This window comes from Pan paniscus, chromosome 16 (assembly GCF_029289425.2).
Source record: "Pan paniscus chromosome 16, NHGRI_mPanPan1-v2.0_pri, whole genome shotgun sequence".
Taxonomy (NCBI): domain Eukaryota; kingdom Metazoa; phylum Chordata; class Mammalia; order Primates; family Hominidae; genus Pan; species Pan paniscus.
In genome coordinates, this window is record NC_073265.2 from 43,331,712 (window position 1) to 43,346,309 (window position 14,598).

The following is a 14,598-nucleotide window of genomic DNA, read 5'->3' on the forward strand; positions in this document are numbered from 1 at the left end:
ATCCAGATCAATACCTGTTGTTAAGCCCATTTCAATTTTTTAATAATTTTTATTTCTAAGATTTCATTGGATTTGTTTAATTTACATTTCTGTTTTATGGAGGAATTCTCCATCTTGTTACATATTTCCTTCAATATATTTATGATGAGTTTTTTTTTAAAGCCTGCCTTTGATAACTCTAATATCTGGATAACCTGTTAATCTGCTTCTATCATGGTTCCTTTTTTTTCTTGATTTTTAGTTATTTGGCTGGTAGCACAGAGACAGAATAAAATCCAAATTTCTTGATTCACAGGCTATTACTATTTTTACTGCCGGTCTGCTGCTATTTCTCTGCCTCTGTCTTTTATTGCCATATTGAGTTATTTTACAATAGAGATGTTTCCTTTTGTTCTCATCTCTCAGAGTTCCTATTCCTTTCTCCATTGTTTATAGCTATACTGTATAAATACTTTTAAAGCAAAAGAACCTAGTTTTTTACTAAATAAAATTGTATTTATAATTCCCAAAATAAACGAGGTAAAAGTGGAGTTACTTCAGGTCAAGTGTTGGAGAGACATGGAGTTCATTCTATTTGCTCCTCCTCATTATCCTCCCCTTCTTTGTTTTTTTTTTTTTTGACAAGGAGTCTTGCTCCATTGCCCAGGCTGGAGTGCAGTGGCACGATCTCTGCTCACCGCAACCTCTGTGTCCCAAGTTTAAGTGATTCTCCTGCTTCAGCCTCCTGAGGAGCTGGGATTACAGGCAAGGCACGCATCACCACACCCAGCTAGTTTTTGTATTTTTAGTAGAGATGGGGTTTCACCATATTGGTCAGGCTGGTCTCGAACTCCTGACCTCATGATCCGCTCGCCTTGGCCTCCCAAAGTGCTGGGATCACAGGTGTGAGCCACCGTGCCCGGCCATCCTCCCCATTCTTATACTTGGGTAACCTAGAGAGCCAAAGAACAGATTTCAGAAAACACTGGCATGTGAATCAGTTCAAATTATTAAACTGCTTGCCTTTGTTCAGTGCTCTTTGCATTGCAGCATTCTTGCATATGTATTATCTCATTTGACGCCTGTCTACTAGATCCTGTGTGAAGTATCTAAGACGTGGAATTTGACCATAGTCATATTATAAGTGACTCACTTATAATATGAAAACTGAGACTCACACAGATTAGGCAAATTCCCATAAGTCATACAGATAAACAAATGAACCAAAGTATTATAGCTTGGAGTCTAGTAGGTTTTCTTTCATGTGCATGCATATAAACTTCTGCCAGATCCTTCTTAATACAGTGGACTGAGAGCTAGACACACAGTCTAACCTGAGAATGTACTGGCATAAAGTATTTTTATTAAAATTCAGTTTTTCAACTTTCAAAGATGTCAAAGCGTGTTCAGAAGTACCTTGAGAGCCTCCTGTCCTGCCTGAAGGATTTTCAAGTGCAAAGCAGCCTTGCTGCTGCACGACATGCTTGTGTATGTCACACTCTGGATACACAGAGCTGTCACCTACACACATCTTTCCCTAAACTCTTAAGGCAGGTCTGCAGAACTGGGAATGTGCTGCTCCAGTAGAGGTGTTCTATCCATGTTTTATAGGATGCAAGAAAAACAACAACTAAATTATAGTAAATACCTTTTCTGTATGTAGCTACTATTTTCTGCTTTCTCAATGTGGAGTACTTTTAAAAAGCATATTCTTTTAAATGTTTAAATGTGTCTGAGTGTTCATTCTAGTGTTGATGAAATGTTGTCTTTCTTCCTCTGCGTCTCTCTTTAGCCATATTTCCCTCATATGCTCAGAAGATGCACGCCAGGGGCGTTCACCCAGTTCTGGTGACTCTTGTCTCATGGGGATAAAAAGAAGAACATTTGATTGGTCCTCCTGGAGAGTAGCATTCTTTGCTAATGCTGTTGCCATAGTTCTGGTGTCACTGTCAAAAATAAGTGATCCCTTGGCCAGCTGCAGTACTTGCATCTTGCTGGAAGCCTGTTGGTGGCTGTCGTAGATTAATACTTCTAGTCATGACAGTCGTTTTTCTGGAAGGAAGGTAGATTTTGTCCTCTGTGACTGAAGTTCATTGTCTGGCAGTTTCTGAGGGTACAAATTGGGGAGAGAAAGCTCTCTTTCTGCAGCATTTTTCTCAGAAGTATTTGTTTCATTCCGATCAGAGACTTGTGGTCCAATCATTATAACTATGATACACAAACACACACACACTCTCTCACAGTACATACACATGCTCTCTTACACATAGACATACATCTCACCATTCTTTTACACACATAGAAACACCTGTTCTCTCACACTTATTTTAAGGAGTTCACCAGGGTAACTAAGCACAGCCTGTCTTCCTTACCTTATGTTCAGGCCTTTGGGAACTGAGATCTTACATTCTTATACCCAAAGCACTTTCTGTTTCCTGGAACAGGATGAATAATATTTCTTCTAAGAAAAATGCATAGCTGGTCATACGTACAAAGCAAATTATAGTTTACCAACTGTGTTCAAATCAACTTTTCTGAAAACACAATAGTATTACTTCACTTTTGTAGATTAAAAATATTTTTGTCAGTGCAAACCCAACACAATCCTTCTACTAAATTGTCTTAGCTGACTATCTTGTTTCCCTATCATTATTGATTGCCTTGTTCTTTCATTTAATTAATTTCTGTGACCCTGTCATTATTTTTTTTCTACCTGTGCCATCACCATCAGACCTATCAGACAACTCTCAATACTGTTTTCCAAACACATAGTTCTTTTTATTTTATTTATTTATTTTTTATGAGACAGAGTCTCACTCTGTAGCTCAGGCTGGAGTGCAGTGGCGCCATCTTGGCTCACTGCAACTCCACAGTCCCAGGGTCAAATGATTCTCCTGCCTCAGCCTCCTGAGTAGCTGGAACTACAGGCGCCCGCCACCACACCCAGCTAATGTTTGTATTTTTAGTAGAGACAGGGTTTCACCGTGTTGGCCAGGATGGTCTCAATCTCTTGACCTCGTGATCTGCCCGCCTCGGCCTCCCAAAGTGCTGGGATTACAGGCGTGAGCCACCATGCCCGGCCACACGTAGACCTGTTAAGATATTGTGTCAAGTCCTTTTCTTTCTTTCATGGTCCTTGGGCCTCTCGCCTCAGTGAGCCCAGGTTTGGACCCATTGCTCTGGATACTTGCTGTACCTGCTTCATTGCTCTTCCTGGGACTTCTGTTAGCACTCATTCTAGGAATTCCCTTCATTGTCCTTAAATGATGCCTGGATTCTATATCTTTTTGGGTTTGTCTTTTGGTTTTCATGGAAGTCAGTAACTTCCAGAGAAATAATCAATAAGAAAACCACTTTTTCATCTTTTTTTTTCCCTTGGAGAATATTCATGTTTGGAAATGTTTTTGTCTATGCTAACTTAAAAAAATATATTCTTAGATTTTTCCCCCTGGCCACATACAAATTTCTTGATTCTTTTTCTTTGGATTTCCTTTAAGATTTTCATGATTGATCTCTAATGTTCTTATCTGTTTTATTTTCCTTCCCTTTTCTTTGTATTCTAACTTCAGGTGATTTTCTGAACTCCTTTTCTCAGCCCTTAATAGTTATATTTCAGCTATCAGATTTCTAAGAGTCAAGAGTTCTTTCTTATTTTCTGATAGTTAAATTTTAGTAGTGTCTTATGCTGCAGTATAATTTTTAGTTTCTCTAAATAATTATATTTACAGTTTTTTTAAAAAATTCTGCTTCCTAATTGTGTCATATGCTGATTGTGGTTCATCTGGGTTTTGATTTTCCAGTTTGATTGTATCCACCTTTCATATTAGTGGTTTGTCTTTCATTGTTTTGTAATCCTTATCTGTTGGTTCATATTGTAACAATAAGACACTGAGAAGGTGGCTGGTGCTCTGTATTCTCTGCTGGGCTTTGGTAACTGGAGAGTTACACTCTGGGGTATTAAGGAGGCAAGGCTGAATTTGCATTGGTGTGTATGTGTTTGTTTGAAAGTGCTGCCAATGTCACTTTCTGGAAATCTCATCTCTAAGGCTCTTCACTTTGTCTGGAGGAAAGGCCCCAGTTTTTCTACCTGAGGGATATACACCTGCTCCTGTGGTTTCTGGGAGCAGGATGGACAAGAGAACTGATAGTTCAATAGTTCTTATACAGGATTTTATTTAACTTTTTAATTTTTATCTCAGTCTCACTTTTTACCTGGAGTTTCTGGATCCATAGCTTCTCAGAGTTAATTTCTCATGAGAATAAACCTTGGGTATTCTTCCCGAGGCAGTAACAGTCTAACTGCCCATGATGGTGAACAGGACATGGGGGGTCTCAGCAGTGTTTTCAGATGGTCAATTATTCTCTTGCTTTCAGCTCCTTTCTCTAGGCCCACAATTCTTCCCATCTGCTGCATCTCAATGTGGAGCCTGTCAGGGTTCTTCTGATAAGAATAAATTGAATAACTGCCCACATTAGGCCCTTTCCCATTCTCTTTCCTTCATTCTGAAGGTTTTTGTATATTTTTTATTATTATCCTTTGTGTAAAGTCACAACAGGGAGAAGAAATTCATGTGTTTGGCCAATTCATGAAGTTTAAACGGAAGTCACATGTTGCATTTTAGTCTCAGGTGAATAAGGAATAGAAAGCTGTAAACACTATTAACTACACATGAAAAAAACATTTCTACTACTGTGTGATGAAAATATAGAGACAGAAAAACTACACAGACTATTGCAGAAATCATGAAAATCTGAACTATGTCCTAAGGTAGTAGGAATGAATAGAAGAATGTGAAAGTGAAGAGTATGTAAGTGGTGGTTTCAACCAGATTTTGTGACTGACTGAATATGACAGTAAATAGAATAATTGGAATAAACAAGTAGGATAAAAAGCATGAGATTATTTTATGGCTTTTGACTAGAGGACTAGCTAGAAGCCATCACCATCCTTTGAACAAAGGGAATGCAGGAGGAAGATTGGCAGAGTTGCAGTTCAGTTCTATTTTAAACTTACTAGAGCGGAAATGATCACTAGGTAGATACTTTCTTCTTGGAGTTTGAAAGACAGTGACTCCAATGAGTGCTGGAGTGTTCTTCAGTGAAGTAGTTGTAATGAGTCCTGATAATTCTGTGTTGGTACAGCAGTCTTTCTAGATCCCTTAACTTATTAAGCAGATTTTAGTAATAAAGTAATTCATATTCAGAAGCATCTACCTTTATTTGAAATAAAGAATTGTAAGACCTCATGAGTTGTAAAAACTCATGTTTATAGAAATAGGAAATAATATATGTAGAACCAGCTCTGAAGCCTACAGTTTGGGATTGTCAAAGTGATAATTTCCTTTCTTATAAAAATGAATCATTACTGACGTTCAAGTCTTGAAGAGAATAAATATTAAAACAAGAACTTGAAATTCTCCAATGACCACCTAAAACTTCTCTTGTTCTTAAAAAACACATCAAGCAAAAATATTTTCAGGTTTGCTTTTAAAAAGTGATTCAGATTTGAGAGGTTACGCAAAATGACTTGCAGTGAGTTTTCTCAGTAACACTTAAGTATCATTTCATATACATCCTTGTTCTCTTATTGCTCTTCTTTAGTTTCAGCAGAAAAAAAATTATCTCCCATCTTTTCTTTAACTGAAGTTAATCCTTCATTTTCTGTTCCATGTGCCATCTCTTATCATTTTCCCCACCAAATTTATTTCTCCTTCCTCAGTCATTCTATCCTTCCATCCCTCATCTGAAATAAACATTTAATAGATACCTACTATATGACTCAGTTTTAAACTGACCAAAATATCAAACCAGCCCATGTGATTAATGGCAACTAGACAATAGTGAACATTGAATTGAAGGTGGCAGTAGCAGCTGGTGGTGAGGCAAGGAAGAAAAGAAGTGCTTTTCTTGTTTCAGAGTTTTCAGACTAACAGCCACATGGCAGAATACTGGCTCAGGGGCACTCTTGCTCTTATATGTTCCCTGCTGTGTAGAATGAAAGATACTTTCAAAGTGGAGTTACATTCCTGAAAACATACATTATCCAAATTAGTTTGTTTCATAGGTTATTATACAGTCGGTATCATGTGACCATATTGAAATTAAATATATTTTTGTGTAGAACTATATCAGAAAGTTAGAAAATACATTATTACAACTCCTTAAAAGAAAATTGTGACTAATATTTTTGACTGTTTTATTTATTTCAAATCTTAATTCCATATTGCAATTATGCCTGAGCCTTTGTCTAAATTTTTAATTTTTAATACACCAATAATTGAGCTAAATACAGCTGAAAAAATGAGGGCTACCTAGGTTTGAGGGGAAAGAAACATCTATAACAAAAAAATGTATTTTAAATGATAATCTTTCAAATATTAACAAGCATTATAAGCATATAATTAAAAAGCATTTATACGCCAGTGTGTTGGTTTAGTTTTTGATGCACTTGAAGTACTTTGATGCATTGCTTGATAAACATAAGGATGTGCCCGGCATTGAGTTAGAATATAGAGTCTAATATAAAGATGATGACCTGGTTCCCATTTTTCAAGGAGCTTGCAGTCTACAGGAGAGGAAGTGAAGTAACACAGTTTTTAAAGTTTATGATATTAATTCAACTTTGGAACCCAGCTGAGAACAGGAGAAGAAATGGACTTCAATTGATGCTGCTTCTTTTATCCAGAATGAGAACTCACCTGTTAGTTTAAAGGGAATTATTATTGCGATATGTAACACAGAGTAGAGTCCTTTCTCAAGCTTTTGTACTAAATAGCATGATTCCCATTACTTTAGGGTGGTTTTGCTGTTTACTTTAGAGGAAGCATGAGAATAGATTAGGTCATCTCTCAAAGTCTCTTTATATTTATTCTAGGATTATGTAAGAACTGTAAAAACATCCTTTGGAAAGAGATTTTCCATTAAAACATTTGAGTTGAGTCTTGAGAGGATTGAAATTTTGTCCTTTATTCTAAAAGTTATTGAAAACCGGTATGAGCAAAGGCAAAAGAGTGACGGTTTCTGTGACTTTGAGGCCACAGTTTGTAAAAGAGTAAAAAACATACTTTAGAGAGAAAAGTTTTCAAGTGTCTAACAATATACAAGGATTATCTGGGTTTTATTCTGTTTCGCAGGAATCAATGCTTTGGATCTCTAGACAGCATTTAGAGATAATGGTTGGATGATAGTTTTCTATTATTTCAATGGAAACGTAGTTTGCTAAATAATCCTTTTTTTTTTTTTTTTGAAACAGAGTCTCGCTCTGTCGCCCAGGCTGGAGTGCAGTGGCGCGATCTTGGCTCACTGCAATCTCCGCCTCCCGGGTTCAAGCTATTCTCCTGCCTCAGCCTCCCCAGTAGCTGGGACTACAGGCGCCCGCCACCACGCCTGGCTAATTTTTTTGTCTTTTTAGTAGAGACGGGGTTTCACCGTGTTAGCCAGGATGGTCTCAGTCTCCTGACCTCGTGACCCGCCTGCCTTGGCCTCCCAGAGTGCTGGGATTACAGGCTTGAGCCACCTGTAATCCCGGCCTTTGCTAAATAATACTTTTTAAACATCTCAATAAACCATGTAGGCCAAGAAAAAAAATAGCTTGTAAAATAATCATAGTATTATAGTAGATTTGAATTTCAAGTGTCAAATTATAGCAAGTTTTCTTAACTTTTATTTTTCCCATAGCACATAGATTTACCTCCAGTGCTAGATAAGAACCAATGACAATCAAATAAAAAGGCTTGTCCTATTCTGAGGTATAATGTGAGTTTCTCTGCTTCATTCTTATTACTTTGTCTGGAAAATAGGGGAGATAAAAAGAGGTGGAGGCATACAGTAAGCCAAATTTCTCTCTCTTGGTTGATTTCATGATGACAAAAAGGAACGTGCTATGGGAGATACTACAGATTCAGGCAACTCTTCAGATATAAGCACTCAGAGGAGGAAGCATTCCTTGTAGTTGTTCCATCTTAGCGTGGTTTGCTTTTCTACATTTAGCCTGGCGGAATTCTGATGTATGGAGTGAGAGTCTGAATCTGGAACATATGTGCAAACTTTCAGTCCTTTAATCTAGAGTGGGATTCCTGTACTCACTACCTGCCCAGGGGGAAAGTTTACTCACTTTCTCTCTATTATGCACCTCCTGTAATGACAGACGTTTCCTATTTGGCATCACAAATGTTTTTCATCTGTGCTATCTTAGCCTCCAACTAGTGCTTTACAAAGCTGAAGGACAAAAATAGTTAGCAACCTCTCTGCTATCAGAAGTGAGCTTTTTACAAACTATATTTCATTTTCCTTTCTTTCCTTTCCTTTCCCTCTCCTCCCCTCCCCTCCCCTCCCCTCCCCTCCCCTCCCTTTCCCTCCCTTTCCTTTCCTTTTTTTTTTTTTGACAGTCTTGCTCTGTCGCCCAGGCTAGAGTGCAGTAGTGTGATCTTGGCTCACCACAGCCTCCACCTCCCAGGTTCATGCCACTCTCCTGCCTCAGCCTCCCAAGTAGCTGAGATTACAGGCATGCACCACCACGCCTGGCTAATTTTTGTATTTTTAGTAGAGACGGAGTTTTGCCAAGTTAGCAAGGCTGGCCTGGAAGTCCTGATCTCAGGTGATCCATCCACCTCGGCCTCCCAAAGTACTGGGATTACAAGCATGAGCCACTGTGCCCGGCCTACAAACTATATTTTCTAATACAGTTGCTATTTTACTTCACGACTTCATTCAGAATAATCCACACCTCATAAACCCTATACACATGGTAATCCTTAATATGAGGTAGGGTCATTATGAAACTGGATTGTGAGTTGCTGGGGTAGGGATGGAGATATTATAGGTGGATATCTCCCTCCTCCCAACATAATCTGTCCAGACAGACTCTGTGACAACCTTTTCTCCATGAAACTCACTCTGCTTGGTGGCTATCCCATCTGTCTTGGACATCAGCAAGGAAGAAGAGGCCTATTTTCAACATCATTTCCAGCTATTGTTGCAGGTCCTTCTGTTTAAAGTATAAATATTGGCCGGGTGCGGTGGCTCATGCCTGTAATCCCAGCACTTTGGAAGGCTGAAGCAGACAGATCACTTGAGGCCAGGAGTTCAAGAACAGCCTGGCCAATATAGTGGAACCCAGTCTCTACTAAAAATATAAAAAAATTAGCCGGGCCTGGTAGCACACACCTATAATCACAGCTACTCAGGAGGCTGAGGCATGAGAATTGCATGAACCCGGGAGGCAGAAGTTGCAGTGAGCCAAGATTGTGCCAACCGCACTCCAGCCTGGGTGACAGAGTGAGACGCTGCCTCAAAAAAAAAAAGTATAAATATTAATAGATACTTCTTAACCTAATCTGGGAAGTCCCACAGAAGACAAACAGTACTTTTCAAATATTCTATGCCATATAGCAATACCAATAGAGAAAAATATTATCATTCTGTTTGTTAGGTCAAATGAGATCTGAATGTAAAATCAAATTCTGTCTTCAGTGTATAACCTTGGAAATGAGATCGCTTTCTATGTTGAAAAGATTTGTGGAAAAATATTACAGGAATATAACAATGCATTTTGTGGTTGTTGGTTTCAAAATGATTAAAAGAGGATTACACTTATTAAGAAAAAATAGGATTGCATGTTATTTGAACATTATAGCTCTAGCTATATGATGTCTTTTTGAGAAAATTAATTATTAGTTTTCCAAACCATTAAACCAGAGCCTGGAGTAGAGATCAAAGTTGGTTTTTTTTTGTGAATTTTCTTTGGTACCAAATATAATTTTTTCCCTTTCTAGTGACTTCCTTGAACAGAACTGATTGGCCTCATAAGTGACCCTTAATAGAAATCACCAAACAGAGGCAGAAATGGAAGCTTGATGACTTAGTCCTTCCTCTTGTAACTGCAGATAAGAGTAAATAATTGTTTTCCAAAAGTTTGCATATACCATTGCACTTCCTTTAATGAGAAATACTTGTTCACAGGGTTACAGCTAGGTTAAATGATCCAAAAGTTAGCCCCATACCAGTCGATTACTCTTATTCTTCCAACAGTTAGAGCAGGGCATAATGCACACTACAAAATTTGAGAGAGAAAATTCTTTTCCTTCTTCCCTGACTTTATACCAGAATTGCTATGTTGGTAAATTAAACGTAATTATTCTTTCACTTCTGACTTTACTCTTGGAGAAACATCCTCCTGTTTATGTAGTACAATAAGATGGACAATAGACATCAAAGGCTCCCATATGTCTTCCTTAATGGCTTCCCATAATGCTGAGAATTGTTCTGTAAACATCAAATCATTTAAACCTAGAACTATGTGACCTTGGTAGAAAATGACTTTAACTTACTTAACTTTTCATTTCCTCATAAAAATAAAGTTAATGCCAAAACTCAATTGTTCATCCTTCTTTTTTAGAGAGAAACTATTTTTGTAAATGAAGTCCTATTTGGAATCCCAATTATAAAGCAAATAACATTATAACTGTTCTACTTGATTGGAGGCAGTGGATGCAGAATCCTAGATGTGAAGACCTTGCCTCAGCCCCTGAAGCCTCTCTGGGAAACCACAGGGCCTCTCAGAACACTATTTGAAAATCGATGGGCAATATGATCACCACAAGACCTTTTGGTTCTGAGACACTTTGATTCCAATAAGTAATTACTGAATGTTTCCATGTTATTTGCTCTATACTCTGGTATAGTTCATGGGAATCAACAGGAGAGGTCCCGCTCATCAGAGGATTGCATGATTTGGGTAAACGGAAAGCCTAAGAATTTTTTAGGGTAAGCAGGACCACTGCAAGGGGGCAGAGAGGAGTGCTGTGTTTGGTGGTGAACAGTGAGACATGAAGGGAGATACTGCCCTTCCCCAAAAGGTGGGGGAAGAATCACCAACCTTTCAAAGTTGGCATGCAAAGTCTTTGATTTATAGAAATCATTGCATGCAAAGTTTTTGATTTATAGAAATGGTGGCATGCAAAGTCTTTGATTTATAGAGAACCTTTTGCCACAGAGGTTGAGGCTAGGATGCAACAATGTTGGAAACTGCCATTACCACTTGGCCTTCCACCCAAGCCACTGTGTGATATAAAGCCATCTGCTTGAAGCCAGGGGCACAGGTATAGTTAGGGAACCTGTGAAAATTTTCTTGTTGAAATTCTACTTTCTAAAAGAAGGAAGAAAGTTACTATCCCAAACATTTCCTCTTCACAAATTATGAAGCAACATCATTCATCTGGGGTAATACCTGAGGTTCGTTGCCTCATGCCAAGGAAATCAAGGACATGGACATTTGTGGAGTGAGGTTAAGAGCCGAGGTTTAATATGCAAAGAAAGAGAAAAGAGAGTAGCTCTCTTTCCTGCAGAGAGAGAGGGGCTCCTGAGTGGGTCTTCCAGTCCCATCGTGAAGTGCATGGGTTTTTATAGACTGGATTGAGGAAGTGGTGTCTGATTTACATAGGGCCCAAAGATTGGCCCAGGCATGATGTTTACATAGTGCCTGAAGGAGCTGGCCACCCACCTTAATCTATTATGCAAATGAGGTTTCTACCTGTCCAGCGCCATGTTGTCTGCTTCTTACTGTACACATGGTTGATAAAAGGAAAGATGGAACTGTCATGTTGAATATGTCTAGCCCCCAGGTAGCCTTTTACTATTGTCACATCTGCCGACATTCACTCGTGCAAGCTTCCAGCTTGCTTATCTATGTTTGCAGCTCAATTTTACAGGCTGCTTTTTGTTAGAAAAGAAATAATTTTGGTGCTGCTTTTTATAAAAAGAGAAACCTTACTGAGGACTTTCTTACCCTCACTATCTGCCAAAATAATTTCTTTTTAACGCTCACGTCAGTTGGACCTCTCTGCTCAGAGCCAACCCAAGTTACAGGTTGAGGTCCATGGACAGTACTACCCCTAAACATTGCTTTCCCCTAATGCCAAAAGTCCACATTAAAATGAGAATACTTCTGAGAGAGTGAGTTATGCCTTGATCAAACATTATCTTGCATGTAATAGTAGGTGAAACCAGAGTATGAAGCAACAGGGTTGCAAATAGTTACAGTAAATAGTGTTTTTCAGGTTAAATGGATATGCAGATGTATCTTGATAAATTCTGTCATATTTTACTCTTTATCACGTTAGGCGAGATTTTTTTTTTCCACCTCTCCTCCACACTCAACCCAACCTACATCTTACCCCTTAAATTGCAAACTCGTTGGGAGAAGAGATTATTGCATGTAAAGTCTGTCAATAAATGTTGGTTAAGCAAAAGAGAGATAGAGAAGAGGGAGGGAAGGAGAGAGAAAAGAAAGAATGCTACTGCATCCACTCTGTGTAGCTTTATGGCATTCATGATCTACTAAACTCTGGGATTATTTTAGAGATAGTAGGAAGACAAGTAGTGGGAAAATCAGCATATTTTAACAGTTGGTTAAAGAAGAATATAAGCAGAAAAATCAGAGTGGCAACTGGAACAAAGAAGAAAATCAGGTCAGATATCTGCAGCTGTAGTAGGAAAGAATGGAGTATTAGAAGCTGGTTAGGTCCAGGGAAATCTTTCCGGGGGTATTCACACAAAGCAAGCTGTTAAGTTCTGCAGGTTGCTTGTTAAAACATTATAAGATGCTGTAATCCCAGCACTTTGGGAGTCCGAGGCGGGTGGATCATGAAGTCAGGAGATCGAGATCATCCTACCTAATACTGTGAAACCCCGTCTCTACTAAAAATACAAAAAATTAGCTGGGCGTGGTGGTACATGCCTGTTGTCCCAGTTACTCGGGAGGCTGAGGCAGGAGAATTGCTTGAACCCGGAAGGCGAGGTTGCAGTGAGCCGAGATCGCACCACTGCACTCCAGCCTGGGCAACAGAGTGAGACTCTGCCTCAAAAAAATAAAGAAAAAATTAAAAGCCTTTAAGTTTACATAGTTTAAAAATAATATGTAATAATTAAAAATGTACCTGTGTTTGGATTCTGGAAGTGGCTCCTATAAAGGTTACCTTTAGCTTGTCTAGTACAACAGTCTAGTAGATTCCTTCACACCTCTGAAAGGCTTACTTTGTGCATTTACTCAGGGTCTTCCACCTGAACATGCAGCTCTGCCTCACCAGTGTTCACTCACACTATGACTGGCAGCTCTTGGAGACCCTTTTTTATCCCCAAACCACTGCCAAAAACACTAGTATGTAAATTTTGTAGAAAGCATGATGTTAATGTATGCACCCTCTTTCTATGGATTATTTTCTGCAGTCTTAAGGACACACTATGATCCCAATAGCCTGCCACTGGAATACTTTTCTTTTCATTGACACTTTTAATTAAAAGAATAAAGCACTAAGGATAAAATTGGGGTCTCCTTATTTGGCTCTCTTGTCCTATATCCTTCCTTCCTTAGGGGCAATCAGTATAAAAAATTTAATGTGCATCCTTCCAGGTTATGTTGCATTATTTTACTATTCATAAATATAGTAGAAGTGGAGCTTTGTGATTTTAAATTTTTTATACAAATAATGCTATACCGGTTGATCTACAACTTGCTTTTTTCACTCCATTTTAGATTTTTGAAAACTACTCACATTGATGCCTATCAGTCTAATTCATTCATTTTAACATATTCTACTATATAAACATAGCAAAACTTATCCATTCCCTATTAATAGGCATTTATACCAGATCATATTATTTTTGCTACTGCAAATAATGCAGTAAACATATTTCTACATATAACCTGCTACCTATATGTAAGAGTTTATGTCATGTACCTAGAGGCAGAATTTTGGGGCAAAGAGATTAGCAAGTTTAAAACTTATTAGATATTGCTATTTATTTCTTCAGAATCTTTGTATAAATTTTTATTATTGGCAGCATTACATGAATGTTTCCATGCATAAGAATGTGGTAGTCTCAGGTATTTAATTATTTTCCATTCCAGTGGCTGTGAAATAATATATCACTACTATAGTGACTGCACGATCTTCATGGCTGAAGATTTGAGCATCTTTTCCTTTGTTTTTAATTCAGATTTCCACTTAATGAATTGGAATTTAAAATACATTCCCCACTTTTCTATTGGGTTGTTTTTCAAGTTCTTTTATTATAGATGCCAATCCTCTATTTGCTCTATGTTCTGCAAATATATACTGTTCTTTTATTTTTTAATTTTATTATATATTTTTACTTGTAATGTGCTTAAGTTGATCATTCTTATCCTTCATGACTTATGCTTTCAGAGTCCTAAAATATTTTTAGCTCACTGTTTTACATATACTTACATATTTCCTATATTTTCAAATGAATTTTAGAAGATTACATTGATGTTTTAATGTACAAAAATGTATTTGGGTGTATGCTTTGAGAAAGGAAGCTAATATTTTTTAAATTCTTTTTTCCATATGGAAACCGGTTGTGCCAACATTGTCAATTGCATCCTTCACTGTGGTTTTGTGCTGCTGTTTCTTTATTTTATAATAAGTCAGTTCCCATGTACAGGCATATCTTGTTTTATTGTAGTTTGCTTTATTTTGCTTCACACTTCACAGGTACCATTTTATTTTTCTTTTAAAAATTGATACATAATCGATGTACATATTTTGGGGGTACATGTAATAATTTGATATTCATATAATGTGTAAAGATCAAATCAGG

General features: G+C 37.8%; 1 protein-coding gene and 1 pseudogene across 1 annotated transcript in view; one reads left to right on the forward strand and one right to left on the reverse strand.

Moving 5' to 3' along the window:
* The window catches only part of LOC103783227 (intraflagellar transport protein 80 homolog), a 63,267-nt pseudogene extending 51,634 nt beyond the window's left edge, over positions 1-11,633 (reverse strand).
* Positions 1-14,598, forward strand: part of UNC13C (unc-13 homolog C) — a 645,800-nt gene that overhangs the window by 122,002 nt on the left and 509,200 nt on the right. The gene's annotated exons all lie outside the window — the stretch shown is intronic.